Source organism: Sitophilus oryzae, unplaced genomic scaffold (assembly GCF_002938485.1).
Source record: "Sitophilus oryzae breed Bouriz unplaced genomic scaffold, Soryzae_2.0 scaffold_1620_pilon_pilon, whole genome shotgun sequence".
Classification (NCBI taxonomy): domain Eukaryota; kingdom Metazoa; phylum Arthropoda; class Insecta; order Coleoptera; family Curculionidae; genus Sitophilus; species Sitophilus oryzae.
Window position 1 is genome coordinate 4977153 of NW_022146304.1, and position 16910 is coordinate 4994062.

The 16910-nt window shown below is 35.1% G+C and overlaps 1 protein-coding gene across 3 annotated transcripts in view; it reads left to right on the plus strand.

Annotated features, from left to right (window-relative positions):
- Positions 1-16910, plus strand: part of LOC115880166 (protein sidekick) — a 709828-nt gene that overhangs the window by 519412 nt on the left and 173506 nt on the right. The window lies entirely within an intron of this gene.

Genomic DNA, 16910 nt, shown 5'->3' on the forward strand with positions numbered 1-16910 from the left:
TCCTAGGTTTAACCAATATTCGATCAGATAATGCAGATTTTAATGTGCCATTTGTGGTTTTTTTATTGGATTTTATTTGCATATTTGGTATATTCTATGAAGTGATTTTAAGTGCTCCTGACCATTTTTTAATTATTAAAGTGCCTATTTAGATACATTTAAAATGAATTAATTCGTGTATAGTATTTGTATTATGAGTTTGTTTATTTTTTTATGAGATGTATTTTTTTCCCATTAAAATAAACATAGCTTACTAGATCACTAGCTAGCCATTTTTAAATACAGGGTGTTAATTAAGTATCTGGCCAAACTTCAGGAGGTGATTCTTAGTGATACAGGGTGTCAAGGTGTTTTCTAATAGACCTTTTTTATTAATATCCCAAAGATCCGTTGGCCGATTTTACTGAAATTTTGCCATGTTGTGAACTTGGATAAGTTAGCACTAATTAAATGATAATTGTTATTTACAACAATATTCAAAGGATAAGATCTTATCCCAATACATATTTGGCAACGCCTTGGATTCATGTGTTTTTACGCCTTTTGGCGGTGGAAACCATGCAAGCTTTTTCTTTGGCCTAAGTTGTTATTTAAACAAATAATAATCATAAATCATAAATAAGGGTCCTAATAGCCTAAATTTTAGCAAAATGTATCAGCAGATCCGATGAGATCCGAGTTATTATGTTTTGGAACTTAATGATTTAATTAATTATTCCCTTTAATGCATTTACCTATCCTACGCGCCAAGAAAAAATATTGCATTAGTCTAAATTTATTATTTATGTGATTCCACTCTTTCACACGTAATTTTCCACTAAAACCACTTTCCACAAATTCCACTATTTCACATAATTTGCCTTAGCTTCTCATACGGAAGAGTTAGATTAAAATAGCCAAACTGTACCTAACAACCCATATGCCTTGACGCATATTCTTTTTATAATAATATAGGCTTTCTTTCCGCCGACTCAGACATACATCCATATTCATAAAATAGTTGGCCCACACACACACTGATAAATTAATAAGACCTCATTTCGGCCCTCAAACGTCCTTCGATGATCAACGCTGGCTAAACTATCGACTTACGTGTTGACAAGTTGATTAGGCAGGTTATTGAACTCGTGTGGCATCGAGCATGTCGTTTTTTCAAAGATGGGTCCCATATAAACGCGGCCAGAAGTATTTTCAATACTAAAAACATATGTAGGTTATAATTTTGTGTCAAATTATGTCAAATAGAAATGATAAATATTTTGCATTTCGCATTTTGTACTGTGTTTCGTGTTTTTTAAAATTAAGTGGAGGAAAACTCAAAGGGAAAATTAAGTGTTGACCAAGACCATAGTTTACAGTAAATATTCGGTGCCCAGAGACAGTTTGCCAGAGATTATGGCCAGAGAGTTGTATTAGCCACAAATAAACTTTGTATAATATCTTGTATATGATACCAAAAACTGGAGTATCAGTAAAATAGCAGCACACGGTAGGTAAATAATAATCATATTGAATAATTATCTGATAAATTTAATACAATAAATGCAGGAAGTTGAATGCAGGAGCTTGAAAGCAGGAAATAATTTTACATATTTTTTTGATATGTGGCGTTTTTTAAAATAAGCCCTTGCTTGTTTTGTATTAACACATACTGTAATTGTTTTTAATAAAATAACTCGATTAGATTTTTTCAATTTTATACAGTTTTTTTTCACAATATTTTGAAGTAATCGCTTGTCACTCAAATTTTAAATATATTAATTTTCTGCTATGCGTTCCAATTGTACCAACTTATTTCTTTGAAAAATAAAATAAACTACTTTGAAAATAAACTACAGATACATCTATCACTGTCAAGGATCTTGTCGTTGGACAAACTAACTATAGTCTATAATAGGTTTTTTAGTAGATTTTTACTAAAAAATCTACTAAAAAAGTGCAAGTCTTGCAAGAGTCTTGCAACAACATCAAGACCAAGACTAAAACTACTTATCAGACTGTACGACCATGACCAAGGGAGTTTTGGGCTTTTTAGAATTTAGAATGAGTGGGAGGCGGGTTAATCACTTCGACCTTACAGATCCATTGTGTCCCCCTTTCTTGAATCATAACTCATCATACAGTCCCAGGGCTTTGACAAAAGCCAGTATCTGGGACGGTTTTATAGAGGGTAGTTCTCCATCTCCAATATCAGTCGTACCAAAATTCATGGCACGAATGTCGTCTCGGCGCACTCAGTGATGAGGTGTACTGGTGTTTCACCATCTTCCCCACAGAATCTGCATTCGCCGTTTCTTCTTAGTTTCAATCTACTGAGGTGTTCATTGAGGGAGACAGTGTTCTGTTAAAACCCCGTGACAATCCGAAGATTGTTCTTACTCAGACCCAAGAAAGATCTGTGATTTTTCTTGATCATAAGCCCTCAGAAACTTCTTCGAGTGTCTTAGACCATTGCAAGATTTCCATTCCAGGTTGCGGATGGAATCTTCCAAGTTCTTGAGTTCCGCCTTTGAGTTGGTTACCACTGGAAAGCAGAACGGTTCTGGTCCAGTTAGTGGAGTGTTCGCTCCTTTCCTAGCTAGATTATTTGCTTTTTCATTGCCTTCTATCCCTTGGTGAGCAGGCACCCAGTGTAGGAGGACTTTGTTTTCTTTGCCTAATTTATTCAGCTTCTCTATGCATTCTTTGACCAATTTCAAATCGATTGATACTGAGTTGATCGCCTTTAACGCTGCTTGACTATCAGATAAGATGGCTATTTCTTGTTTCCGATAGTTCCTATCTAAGATAAGTTGTACGCATCTCTCGATAGCGTAGATTTCTGCCTGTAGGATACTAGGGTAAGTGCCCATTGGTTCGGAGTAATTAGCTCTCGGCGCAAACACTCCGATCCCTGTTCCCGTATTGGTTTTGGAAGCATCAGTATACCAAGTTATGGTATGGTCTTTTAACTGCTGGGCAAGCGTTTCGCTCTTCCAATCCTTCTTATTGCTCAATACTACATTGACATGTTTGTCAAAGTTGTACGTTCTTGGCATATCGTCCACTGGGAGTTTCAGGAGTGGTATTTCCTTTTTGAGGGTGTTCCAAGCCCCTGATCTGACAATTCTCCCAGTTCTAATTCCGTTAGTGACCATTCTAATCATTGTCGCATGGGCATCTCTACCAATGACAATGTGCAGTGGTGTTAGATCTAGAATGACCTCCATTGCTGCTGTTGGACAGGTTTTCATGGCTCCTGTGATACAAACGCATGCTAGTCTCTGGACTTTGCACAAGTTTAGCCTTGCCGTCCGTTGCTCTAGTTTTGTGAACCAGGCAACTGCTCCATAAGTAATCATGGGTCTTACTATCATGGTATACATCCAGCGCAAAGTGTTAGGGGAGCAGCCCCATCTATTTCCGGCCAGTCTTCTGCATATCATGAGAGCCTTTATGGCTTTGCTGGTAGTGTTCTTAATATGCCTGTTCCACAGGAGTTTACTGTCCAGGGTTATTCCCAGATATTTAACTTCCTGTGTTGGCAGTATTACCTTTCCATCTAGTTGAATTCTTTTCAAGTTTTTCAGACTTCGCTTTCTGGTGAATGGCACTATCGCGGTTTTGTCTGAGTTGATACTCAGCACGACAGTCCTACACCATCTCTCAGTGATACGGAGTCGTCTTTGGATAATATTACACAGGGTGCCTTTTCCCCCGAGCGATGATGACTATGTCATCTGCATACCCAATGCAGTGTATTCCCGCTAGAGTTAATTCGTCTAGTAGTTCATCCACTACCAAGCTCCACAGCAAAGGGGAGGTTACTCCACCTTGTGGAGTTCCTTGCGTTGTTTTAACAGCTACAGTTTTGGTGCCCATCTGAGCCTCTGCTGTTCGTGTTGACAGCATTTCCCAAAACCAGCGAATAATAGTTCTGTTCACCCCTCTTGTTTCTAGAGATCGCCTGACCACCTTATGTGGTATATTGTCAAACGCCCCCGCAATATCCAAGAAGGCACAAATTGCTGTTTCTTTGCTATCCAGACTTGTCTGTATTAGCTCCGTTAATTGGTACAGAGCAGTTTCTGTGGATCTGCCCGTTCTATATGCATGCTGACTATCATGCAGTGGTTTAACCTTTAGATGATTTTCTCCAATATGGTTGTCAACTACTTTCTCCAGCGTTTTTAGTATGAACAATGTGAGACTAATAGGCCTAAATGACTTGGGATTTGTCCAGTCAGTTTTGCCTATAATGCTTAGTAGATGGTGAGTAGCTATTTGCTGACCCTCCTTTAGAAGGGCAGGAAAGATCCCATCCACTCCTGCTGCTTTATAGGGCTGAAAGGTGTCGATCGCCCATTTCAGCTTTTGTTCTGTTATTACTAGCTTGGCCACTTCCCGAGTTTTGGGCTTAGTCTTGCAATTGCTCAGCACTAATATTTAATTACTTAAACGCCATTTAAAACTAAAACAAATGATTTAATTTTTGAAGGTGCAGCACTAAAAATAATTTCAACCGGTTGAGTTGATGTGTTTATCTCAAAACTCATATTTAAAAAAAAATAACATACCATGACCGTGTATCACTCTGTATAACTCAATTATTGTGTAATCATAATTCTCAATAAATATTAAGTAATAGAACGTAATTAGAAATATGAACTGTAATTTTTCGAGGCATTATAATTTTCTAACTAAATAACGTTCGCCGTTTTGAAAGTAATTACCCAATGTAGGGAGAAATTTCTAAATAAATTAGGAAATTTCCATTGGAAAATTCGATGGGTTATTTGGGAAAACGCGGAGACACAATGAAGCTAATTAACGGGCGGTAATTGGCTAGTTACCTGGCCAAAAGAAACGATAAACTGCAAAACGAGTTATTTACTATTTTCCAACAGGTTTGTTGTACGTAGCGCGCGTATTTTTGGGACAGTTTGCTATGCAATTTATAACACGTATTTGGTGACATCGCTAATGGATATTTTTTGTTTCGCTGAGAGGAAAAATGAATATGTATTATGGAGATTTATCATAAAACGATGACGTGCATATTACATAATTATAAACATGGAAAAGAGTCCTATATTTTATGCTAAAAATCCAAAATGCAAGTATTTTTTATAACGTCACGAAGGTATTAATTTTTTCAACGTGATTGACAATACAGGGTGCTACAAATTCGTGGTACGCGAGCACTGGTATCTCAGTAGCCGTAATAGATACGAACATGGTTAAATTGGGGCACAGAGTTGCGCTGTGGGATGTTCACCAAGATGCCATCAAAAAAGTTTTAAAAATTTCAAGGATTGCTGAGTTTTAGGAAAAAAACGGATTTTTTAGAAAATCAATTTTATTTTTTCTTGTTACTTTTTAGAAAACTAATTACACATTCTCAAAGCCACTGTATTAGGGATATTTGATAGTATTTTTAGATTTTCAAATTATCTGATAATTTGTGAGATACAGAGGCCGAACAAAATTTTTTATGGGTATATGTAGAGAGGCAATGTGCATAATTTAAAATTATTTTCAAATGTACAGGGTGTGTCAGAACTAAGATCCATACCAAAGTTATATTTTTTCTTATGGAACATCCAGTATTTTATTTCATTTTTGGATTCTTGGGCATAAAATAAGACATTTGTTATAGGGGTTTAATAGGTTCAAATGCTCTGGTTTTTGAGATATTTAAAGATATTTAATAATATATGCATGCTATAATAAAAAAAATTGTCAATTTATTACTTTTGTTGACAATTGACAATTTGTCAATTGTCATTACTTTTCAGAGTTAATTCTTGTGCTGACTTTGAAGTCATTATTGTTTCTTTAAATGTATACAGGGGTACCAAAAATTGCTGGTCTATTTTAAATATTTATTTTACATAAAAACTTCGTTATTTCAAATACAACACTATGTATTTTTTTAAATAAATCGAAGCAGATTCAAATGCTCTTTCGAACTATATTAGGGTTTCCTATACCTATCTGGCTCATATTTTTAAAAAAAGCGATTTTTCAATAAAATGGCAATCAAGTTGGCTGGTGTCGCCATGGCAATTTGCTAGTGACAGTTAGTAGGATATAGATGTTTCACCAATATAAAATTTATCACATTCACATGGTATTTTGTCTATTACATTTTTTGTTTGTTGTTCAGTCTTCACTGGTTTAGTGTGTGTTAAAATGGATCAAATGGTTCGTATGTTATATTGTTTTCCTATCCTTATTTTTTCCGAAACGCCTCGTATGTATGGATTTGTAAGTTGTATATATTGTGTATTATTACCATTGTGTGTATCCTGTCTATGATTTGGGGTTTGTATTTCGTTTAATAAAAAAATATACAACTTTACTTATACAGGGTGTCCCAAAAATCCTATAAATAATTTTTTTCTCAAAGGCCTAAAGCGAAATCGAAGAAACTGTTTTTTAAGATTTCAAAATATGAAGTTGAAAGGTTCAGTAAGGCACACTTTTCCTTTAATTTAATCATATTGTATCTCTTCTGCTTTAACAAATTCTTGTAGTGTTATTCTTATGGGACACCCTATAAACAGTCCGGGAATTAAGACCAATTTTACCGATTTTCCTAGAAGATTTTATTTTTTACGCTCTAGTGCAACCGCTTCGAACCATAGGTAAAAGAGACTTTGTTTGCGACGTCAATTGCACGAGTGCCAGATTGTTGGGTTACCGGAAATTCATTTAATAGTTGCGCCAGAGTTAAAGAACATAGAGCCAGCGCGCAATGCTTGGAATAAACTTAGCTGGAAAGAATGATTAAGAGACGAATGAGTCGAGGCAAAGTTATCCGCTTTTCGGCAAAGCCAAGAAATAAAAAGCCCTCCAGTCGAAGGTACAAAGACTTGGAGGTTAATTGTTTTGCTTAAACTTTGTCGTAGAGGTATACAAAAGTAATTGGCTTATTATGTTTCTGTAGAGACTTTGGATTTTTTTATAAATATGAAGCGAAATAATTTAGTTAGAAATCCAAAAAATATACAACTTTGCTCATATAGGGTGTCCCAATATTCCGTCGACATAATAAACGTTAATAATAATAATAATAAATGGGAGAATCAGAAAAGTGCTTGACACAGAATTATGTGCAAAAAACAAAATAAAAGCTATAAACACAATAGCAATTCCAATAATGACTTACAGTTTTGGTTTAGTGGAATGGCCAAAAGAAGAGATAAAGAAAATTGACAGAAAGACTAGAAAACTACTCACCTCAGGGAAAATTCACCACCCAAAAGACAATGTTGATAGGATCTATATGAGAAGACTAGATGGAGGAAGAAGTTTGCTAGAGCTTGAGGAAGCATTTGAAACTGCAATCATGGGACTGAGCGAGTACATAAAAGAGGAAAAAGATGAATTAGTAAAGATTATCAAGAAGCTAGACGAAGCAAGAGCAAAATACTCAATTACGAAGGAAGCAGCACGAATCAGAATGAAATATGACACAAATGAAGAAACATCCAGGAACATGAAAAAAATAAGAGAAGAAATAAAAAAGCGAAGAATAGAAAGATTAAAAGAAAAACCACTATACGGACAATTTATGAGACATTTAGATAAGAACTTCGTCAATAAAAAGAGTAGCATACAATGGTTAAATGGTGCAGGATTGAAAGGTGAGACAGAAAGCCTAATAATGGCTGCACAAAATCAAGCCCTAAGTACAAGATATAGACAAAAAAAGATCTTCAAACAAAATGTGGAGGTCAGAGGTACACGTTAGTCATATCATCGCTGGCTGTACAAACTTGGCCGCTACTGAGTACACTCATAGGCATAATAAAGTAGCTGGCTATATACATTGGAACATCTGCAAAGCATTCGGAATGGAAGTTTGTGCGAAATACTACGAGCATACTCCTGAAACGATTACAAACATCAAAAACAAAGACAATGAAGTAACAATAATGTGGGATTTGCCCATCATAACAGATCGACAAATAAATGCGAATAGACCAGACATCGTGGTTTGGTTTGACAAAAAGAATAAAACTTGCCAACTTATAGATATATCAGTACCAGACGATTCCAACGTACAATTAAAAGAAAACGAGAAGATAATGAAATATAAGAACCTAGAAATAGAAATCAGCAGAATGTGGAATGCAAAGTCTTGTACTATACCGGTTATTGTGGGCGCCTTGGGAACTATATCCAAAGGAGCAGAACTACATCTGAACCACATCCCAGGAAAATCATCTATCCAAGAAGCTCAAAAGATCACGTTGCTCAGCACGGCTCACATCCTTCGCAAAGTGTTGAACTAAGTTGCTTTGACCCCAGGCCGGGAACTGGACTTAGTCAATAATTACTGGAGAACTTCAACCGCCATCTCCGTGGAATATGTTAAATAATAAATAAACGACAAATAAGTTCATTGAATATAATTTACCTCTACACTGAAAAAATTAAATTGTGAATTTAATAACAATATTGAGGGTTATTTCTTGCCATAGATTATTGTAGTAAATTTGCCATCCGTTCTTTAGTTTTACAACTCGTTTTTAAAATCGCTGTATGACTAATTTGTGGCATGTGTGTAAATATGTTGTAATATATCTTTATATTTATATTCACCAATATTCTTTGTGAATTTATTTAAAAAATGTGTATCTCATAGTAAATTTATCTTTTAAAATCGCCAACTTCTTGTACTATTACTATAGAGTAACAATAAATTTAAACATTGTATTATAGTGAATTTACAATTACTTTTGTAAATTCACAAAGCATTAGTAAATATTAATAAATTTTATAAAACAAGTGTTTATAATTATAATATTTATTATAAAGGTTAACAAAAAGTCACAAAACAGAACTTATGTAAAATGCTCATTGCCCCCATCTTTTGTTGTGTAGAAGAACCTTATTCTGCGCCTAAAGGTGCGTATTCATTATCCGAACGAACGAACGAACGAATGTTCGCTAGTGGTATGGACGGGGATGGACGGGTATGGACGTACGATAGAACCGCAAGAGAAGACCGGAGGCATTTGTTGGCGAACGCCTTTGATGTACAGACTCGAAACGGATGGTCGAGCGAACGAACGAACGAACGGCCGCATGCGTTCGGTCCCCGTCTAAATATACCGCACTTTCATTCGTTCGTTCGTTCGTTCGTTCGAATAAGAATACGCACCTTAAGGTGCGTATTCATTATCCGAACGAACGAACGAATGTTCGCTAGTGGTATGGACGGGGACCGCACGATAGGACCGCACGAGAAGACCGGAGGCATTTGTTGGCGAACGCCTTTGATGTACCGACTCAAAACGGATGGTCGAGCGAACGAACGAACGAACGGCCGCATGCGTTCGGTCCCCGTCTAAATATACCGCGCTTTCATTCGTTCGTTCGTTCGTTCGGATAATGAATACGCACCTTTAAAGGTGCGTATTCAAGTCGGTACATCAAAGGCGTTCGCGTCCGATCTTCTCGTGCGGTCCTATCGTGCGGTCCCCGTCCATACCACTAGCGAACATTCGTTCGTTCGTTCGTTCGTTCGGATAATGAATACGCACCTTAACCAAAATAGGACCAAATTGCCATTATATAGGTTATATAGGTTAGAGTCCTCTACTCCGGTCCTCTGTTAAATTTATCCTCCGAAACACAGTCTGAAAGAATAAATAATACATATAGATCATAGAACAATTATGTTTACATAAAAAAATCGTTAAAATTAATTTAAATTAATTATCGTTAATCGCAAATAATTATAATAAACGGAGATTGTGTTTTCTAAGAGATCTGACTTTATATTTACAGAAACTGCATATAAACATAATTGATATAATATACTTACCAATTAAATTATAAAATAGTTCAAAAAATTACTTAGATTAAAATTTAAAATGTTCTTCGTCGTTCGTTGCTTCCTCTAACTACGTCGATTACTTAATACGCATCAGTCCCACAAGAAGTCACGTGACGTGGCGTCATTTTTTACTAAATATATTACGGTAAATTAACAAAAGTCTTGTAAATATGTCTAGAGATATGCAATTTTACTACAAGATTTGTATTTCTGATTTAAATTTAATTTTTAAACTAACAAAACTCATTGTTTAAATAATATCGTTTAGTAATAATCATTTAATATTAATAAACTGTTTTGCAAAATTAAATTTTTTGTGAAACTATGCAAAAATATTTTATTTTTACAAGTTTCTTATTAAAAATAATTTAATGTATCAATATTTTTTTGTAAAATTACTTATATTTTTTTTCAGTCTATGTATTTATAAAATAAAATAAAAACATTATTAATTAATTAGATATATAAATAGAATTAAATGATAAATTAAATAAATTTACCCATTATTCCCTGAAAAGAAAACAAAGCTGCATTATTTTATTCGGCACTGCTCAATTAGAATGCAATATTGTCATTATAATTTAAATTTGAAAGTCAATTAATCAGTTAATACAAATAAATATGTTTTGAATTTAAAATATTAACAACGGTATATTTTGTTATAAAGGCATTACAAATCCGTGTGTATATAATTATTTATGGAACAGATTAATTTAAATCAAAGAAATATTGTGTATGTTGTAAACGATCTAAAAATATCGGAATAATATGTAAAATTTAGTTTAATTTTATGCAATAAATTGCATTATTTTAAATACATATAATTTATACATATAATTCTCATTTTATTTCTCACTTATATATTTTATCATTACACAAGTTTACAAATTCCGGTCAACTTTTGGACCCGAGCAGATGAGAACGATTTGATGCCCTGAACTCAGATCTTCAATCCGTTTGTCAAGATTGGCTCTAGTTTTCGGGTTCGCGCATGACAGTAGCACTGCGCTCTTATAACGGCCCGGGTAGTTGACGCACGGTCAGTTGACGACGTTGCATTAAAGTTTAATGCAACGTCCTCAACTGTAATATAATAGCACTGCAACCGGCAATCGGAAACATAATTTGGATTTGTATTGTGATTGTGCTGCCGAGGTGTGACCGATTCGTACCTAATCGTTTTTAAGTTATTTAAGATTTAGTTTAGCCAAGACAACAAAATGTGTCCTCTGTATACCACTTGTAAACCCACAGGACGTTTTACTGCCACCTCTTCACATTAAACTTGGCCTTTTTAAGAACTTTGTCAAAGCGCTCAATCGCGAAGGACCGGCTTTCCAGTACTTAACCAAGTTGTTTCCAAAACTGTCATACGCAAAAATGAAAGAAGGAATATTTGTCGGACCTGATATTCGAAAACTAATGGCTGAAGTAACGTTTACAAAATGTTTAACGCTTGATGAGGCAGCAGCATGGGCATCGTTTCAAAGTGTTGTTCACAACTTTCTCAGTAATCATAAATCACCGGATTACAAGCAAGTAATCGACAATTTGTTGCAAAATTACCACAAGATTGGAGCTCGAATGTTTCTCAAGATACATTTTCTGCATTCACATTTTGATTTTTTTCCACAAAACTTGGGCGACACGAGCAAGGAGAGCGGCTACACCAAGATATAGCGAAAATCGAAAGACGATACCAAGGATTTTGGGACGAAGGCATGATGAGCGATTACTGTTCGACCCTAATCCGTGAAACAGATCCCAAGCAGTATAAAAGACTCAGTTCAACCTCTGCTCATTTCTGATTTATATCGTTTAATTCAATAAATGACCGTTAACGGTCAAAAATAGTAAAATAAAGAATTTATTGAATATTTCGAAAACTAGAACCAATCTTAAAAAATGGACTGCTGATTTGGATTCAGCTCCAAAAATTATCTTAGAAATTGCTTTTAATTGCTCAGGTCCAAAACCGTGTAGGGTAATTCCGGGGTAGTTGGACCATCGGGTTAGATCGACCAGTGCCAAAATTCTACGTGTTATTTAATTTTTTATACATCTACACCCGGACACCCCTCCGTTGGACGAATCCAAATATTAAAATATTGTTTTTGTTTGTCTGGCGGCGTTCAGTCACACAGAAGCTTAGTTAGTGTGCACATGTTAGTAATAAAAAAAATTCTATAGTTTAGTATTACATGCTGTAAAAAAAATATATGTAAGTATTTTTTGCCGATTGTATAGTAGATTGTTGCTACCTTAACAAAGTACAGTTTAACCTAATATCTTTATCGCTGAATAGTACTAGGCCGTATTGACAAGGTGGTCCATCTAACCCATGTAAATGGGTTAGTTGGACCGTAATTTTTTGGGTTAGTTAGACCATTGTTATGTTTTAGACAGCATAATGCCGACTTTTTATAAAAGGAAGGGCACAGTCAATAGAGCTACTTGAAGCGCAGAGGCCCTTCAAAATGCAATGAATGCTGTTTCCACGGGTACATTAGGTGTTAATCAAGCTGCAAGGGAATATGGAATACCTAAAACTACGCTTAAAAACAGAATAAAATTACAAAAGTCATCAAAGTCACGTTCATTGGGGAAGCAGTCCTGCCTTAATGAAGAAGCTGAACTGAAGTTAGTTTCCCACATTAAAAAAATGCAGAAGTATGGTTTTACTCCAAATCGTGATCTGGTAAGAAGCATGGCTTTTGAACTTGCTGAGAAACTTAAAATTAAGCACAACTTTAAAGTTGTGCTTAATTTTAAGTTTTATTAATAAAATAAAGAAAAAAGCCGGGTATGATTGGTTGCAGTTATTCTTATCAAGGCATGCAGATTTATGAGTTAGAAAGGCAGAAGGAGTATCAAATGCGCGTGCTGTAGGATTGAATAAGACCGTAGTGGAAGAGTATTTTTCTGTTCTTGAAAATGTTTTAACCGAATATCAATTATTTGAGAAGCCAGGAAATATTTTTAATATTGATGAAAGTGGCCTACAGTTAAATAATAAACCTGGGTCTAAAACTGTATCCAACACAACTTCTGGCGAAAAGGGGGAAACCATTTCTATTGTAGCATGTTGCAGTGCAGAAGGTGTTTTTCTACCCCCCTATGTATTTTAAAAAGAAAAAACCTTAAGGAATGTCATAAGGATGGAATGCCTCCAGGGTCTGCGATATGAACGAGAAATCAGCTTACATCAATGCTGTTATTTTTAAGAAATGGTTAGAGGAGCATTTCCTGCCAAGAAAGTCTGCTGGTACCGCCTTAATTATCTTAGATGGGCACACATCGCACACCAACTCTGTAGAAGTATTAGAATTTTGTGAAGCAAATGAAATTATTTTACTGTGTCTGCCTAGCCATACGACACATTTTCTACAGCCCTTAGATAGGTCGTTCTTTAAATCACTTAAATCCCATTATTATTCTGAGTGTAACCTATTCTAAAATTTAATATAGAAGTGTAAAAGTAGGAGCAAAAAAAGTGGTCCAACTATACCGGACTTACCCTATACTTGTGTTATTAAACATATACAGGGTCAGTCTTACAGCGCTTTCGGATGGAACGGACCGTATGCGTCTGCGTCTGCGTCTGTCTGCGACTTCGAGCAAGTACTATGAGTTTATATGAACAATTTCACATGGGTCGCGTATGCTCCGTCCGGATGATTTCGTTCGACGGCTATCTTGAAAAAAACACGACGGACGCTCCGCTCCATCTGAAAGCGCTGTTAGATAAGTGCAAATATTTGGTGGACTTCCATTAATAAATGCTATTTTAGAAGATATTGAAATAGAGCATCTTAAGTTTAAGAGGAAAAAATACTGTCATATAGCCAGTGAATTTAGTTTTAGATAACTGAAACTAAATATTTTTTCAAACGTTATTTTACCGCCAGGCCAACAATGCCAGTATTAAGCCCTACAAAAAACTTTAAAACATAAATGTTCGCATTATACGGTTCGGATTTAGCGTTCAAAATTTACAGATTTAAATTTAATTCCACTTAGTACTATTGCGCTTTTAAATTTAACGAACTGTCACAATTTATTTTGGCCTTAACTTTATTTTCCTCCATTAGTTAAATATATAGCCTTTTTCCGAAAACAGCAGAAAAAAAGTAGATTATACTTATAAAGATAGTATTTACAGAGATGTATGTATACCGGGTGCGTCTTAAAAGTGACTCACCCCTATAACTTTTTTATTTTTTCAAATAAAAAAACGAGATTTGGAATGTTAGTATATGACATAAATTACGATTGATTGACGTATTCAGTTGTTTTCGGTCATTTCCTGTTTCACCGGAAATGGCTACAACTTTTGATTTTTAAATGATACCCTCGTTATGGTGTATTTTAAATTATTGTAACATGCGGTTTATAACGACAATTTGACTCGAAATACCAAGTGTGTGGTATCAAATTATTCGTAGAAAAATGCTTTTTCCAAATATGCTAATGAGCCACTCTTGTTCCATTTGAAAAAATTGAGATGTTACTAAAAATACGATTTCGGCATCTTTTAACCGGCCAGGACAAGACACTAAAAATTTTAGATAATCAAATCTATTTTTCCAAGATTAAGCTCCTTGATTAAAAATTAGTGTTTTTAACATAGCCATGGCACTCTAGATTCAAATTTAAAATACAACTTTTTTTAAGCGAGAATGTCAAAAGTTGACATGTTATATGTCATTCTATCCAGAGTGTCATCTTCTATCGAATATAGTAAAAAAATACCGAGGGTGCCATTTAAAAATCAAAAATTGTCGTAATTTCCGGTGAAACAGGAAGTGACAGAAAACAATTGAATACGTCAATCAATCCTAATCTATGTCATACACGTCTTTTAGACTTATACGTATCAACAGCCAATCCAACAAATCAAATCGAGGTTACTGCACAATATTAAACAATATTAATTGAAATGTCACGGAATGAAGTCACTGTTGCGTCAATTCCTTCCGGCCTCCAGATTCCGGCAATTCCTCCAGATTAAGGGTTATTGCATATTCTTCCTCAGTGATGAGCAAGATGGCCAATGTATGTATACAAATATGTGTACATATACTATACTGAATAGGGCCAGAGCTCTCCTGTAGCGGTAAAAAAGTAGTTTCAAGAATGGCGACAAAACAGTGGATGGCCAACATATCTCTGCAATGTCTAAGAAATTTACCAGACAGAGACAGGCGAAAAAGTTGATAGTGGAACCTTCGCCAAAATCTATGGCACACCTGATAAGCAGAGACAGGAACACTGTCAAAACTATAATGAGTCTACTAACAGACCATTGCATTGTAAGCTTAATGGGCATCTAAAGCTGGTGGAATTGATGGACGAAGTCATGTACAGATTTTGTCAGTCTGAAAAAGGAAGACAGAAAAATGTTTCAAATGTCAGTGCGGCAGTCTGGAAAATGTGCTGTTCTTTGTATTACGAAGTGATGTTAGATATTACCCTTTTTGTAAAGGATAGGACTGTAGAAAGTAATCTAGAAATCAGAAGACCTCAATAGATCTGAAAAGGTCGCAGTGGAACAGGCCGATAGCCATCTTATAGTTATTAATGATACAAGTTCGATACGAACATAATAATGAAACGCGTGTAACGTTAAGCCACGAGGCGTTAGCCGAATAAAATAAAAATTATCAGGTGCCCATATTAGTCGACGCCGTGCTTGTTGATTGTTTCCATTTTGACTTTGACAACTCAATTATTGATGTTCAATTTTGTGTTAAACGGTCAGTTTTAGCAAAAAGCAAAAAATAATATTCATATGGGTGATTCTGATTCTGAAAGTGTCCCTTCGGATATTGAAGGCATTGCGCAAAATGTTGTCGATTCCCTACTTCCCGAAAAATCAAGACAAACGTACGAGCAAGGAGCAAGCCTATGTAAAACTTGAAGGTTGGTGTAAAGGGAAAGGAATCAAGAATAGTAGTGACGAAAAGGTTCTCCTGGCATATTTTGAACATCTTTCAAAACATAGAAAGGCTTCATCACTTTGGGTATATTATTCCATGCTACGTTCAGTTATATCAGTGAAGAAAAATACAGATATTAGTAAATACGTCCATTTAATTGCATTTCTAAAAAGAAAACCGGAAGGATTTCGGTCAAAAAAATCGAGAATTTCAAGAAAAGAAGACATAACTCGTTTTTTGTTGGAAGCCGATGATAAAACTTATTTCCTGACAAAAGTTTCATTGATAGTGGGACTTGCGGGAGCCTGCCGGCGTATCGAGTTGACAAATCTGCAGCTGCAAAATGTTAAAGATGAAGGACAATGCATTCATGTCATTATTCCATTTACGAAAACAAAGATATCACGAGATTTTTTTTATAACGAAAGGGAATGTTGAAGGAATAAATATGGTGAAAATGGTTCAAAGATATATAGCAATGCGGCCAAGCAACACAGAGCATACTCGACTTTTTGTGGGGTACAGAAATGGAAAATGTATTAAGCAACCCGTTGGCATTAATACTTTAGGAAAAATGCCGTATAAAATAGCATTGTTCCAAGTCTTCCAAATCCACAACAATACACTGGACATTGTTTCCGTAGATCGTCTGCGTCGTTGCTTGCAGATTCAGGAGTGAATTTATTAACTGTTAAAAGACATGGTGGTTGGCGCTCTAACACAGTAGCAGAGAGCTATATAGAAAATTCCAAAGAAAATAAGAAAAAAGTGTCATGTAATATTTTGGGTAACATTTCTGGCAATGATGTCTTCAACAAGTTCAAGCACTCAGGAAATAAATTTACTTTCTAAAAATTCAACTCATTTGTCATCGTTTGGAATTAATTTAACCAATTGTACTGATATTATAATTAATGTTTACAATAAATAAACGTATTTAGGTACCTTTTTTTGCTTGTTTTTTATTTTAAAATTTGTGTGTTATTATGAATTCATAATAGCACTAGTGCTATTATGAAAGCCATAATGACATCCAAATGACTATGTTAAATGTGTCATTGTCGTAGATTACAAATTTAATCTAATCTGAGTATGTATAAGTATGTAAAATGTAACATACTTCTTCATATTCTTCATTT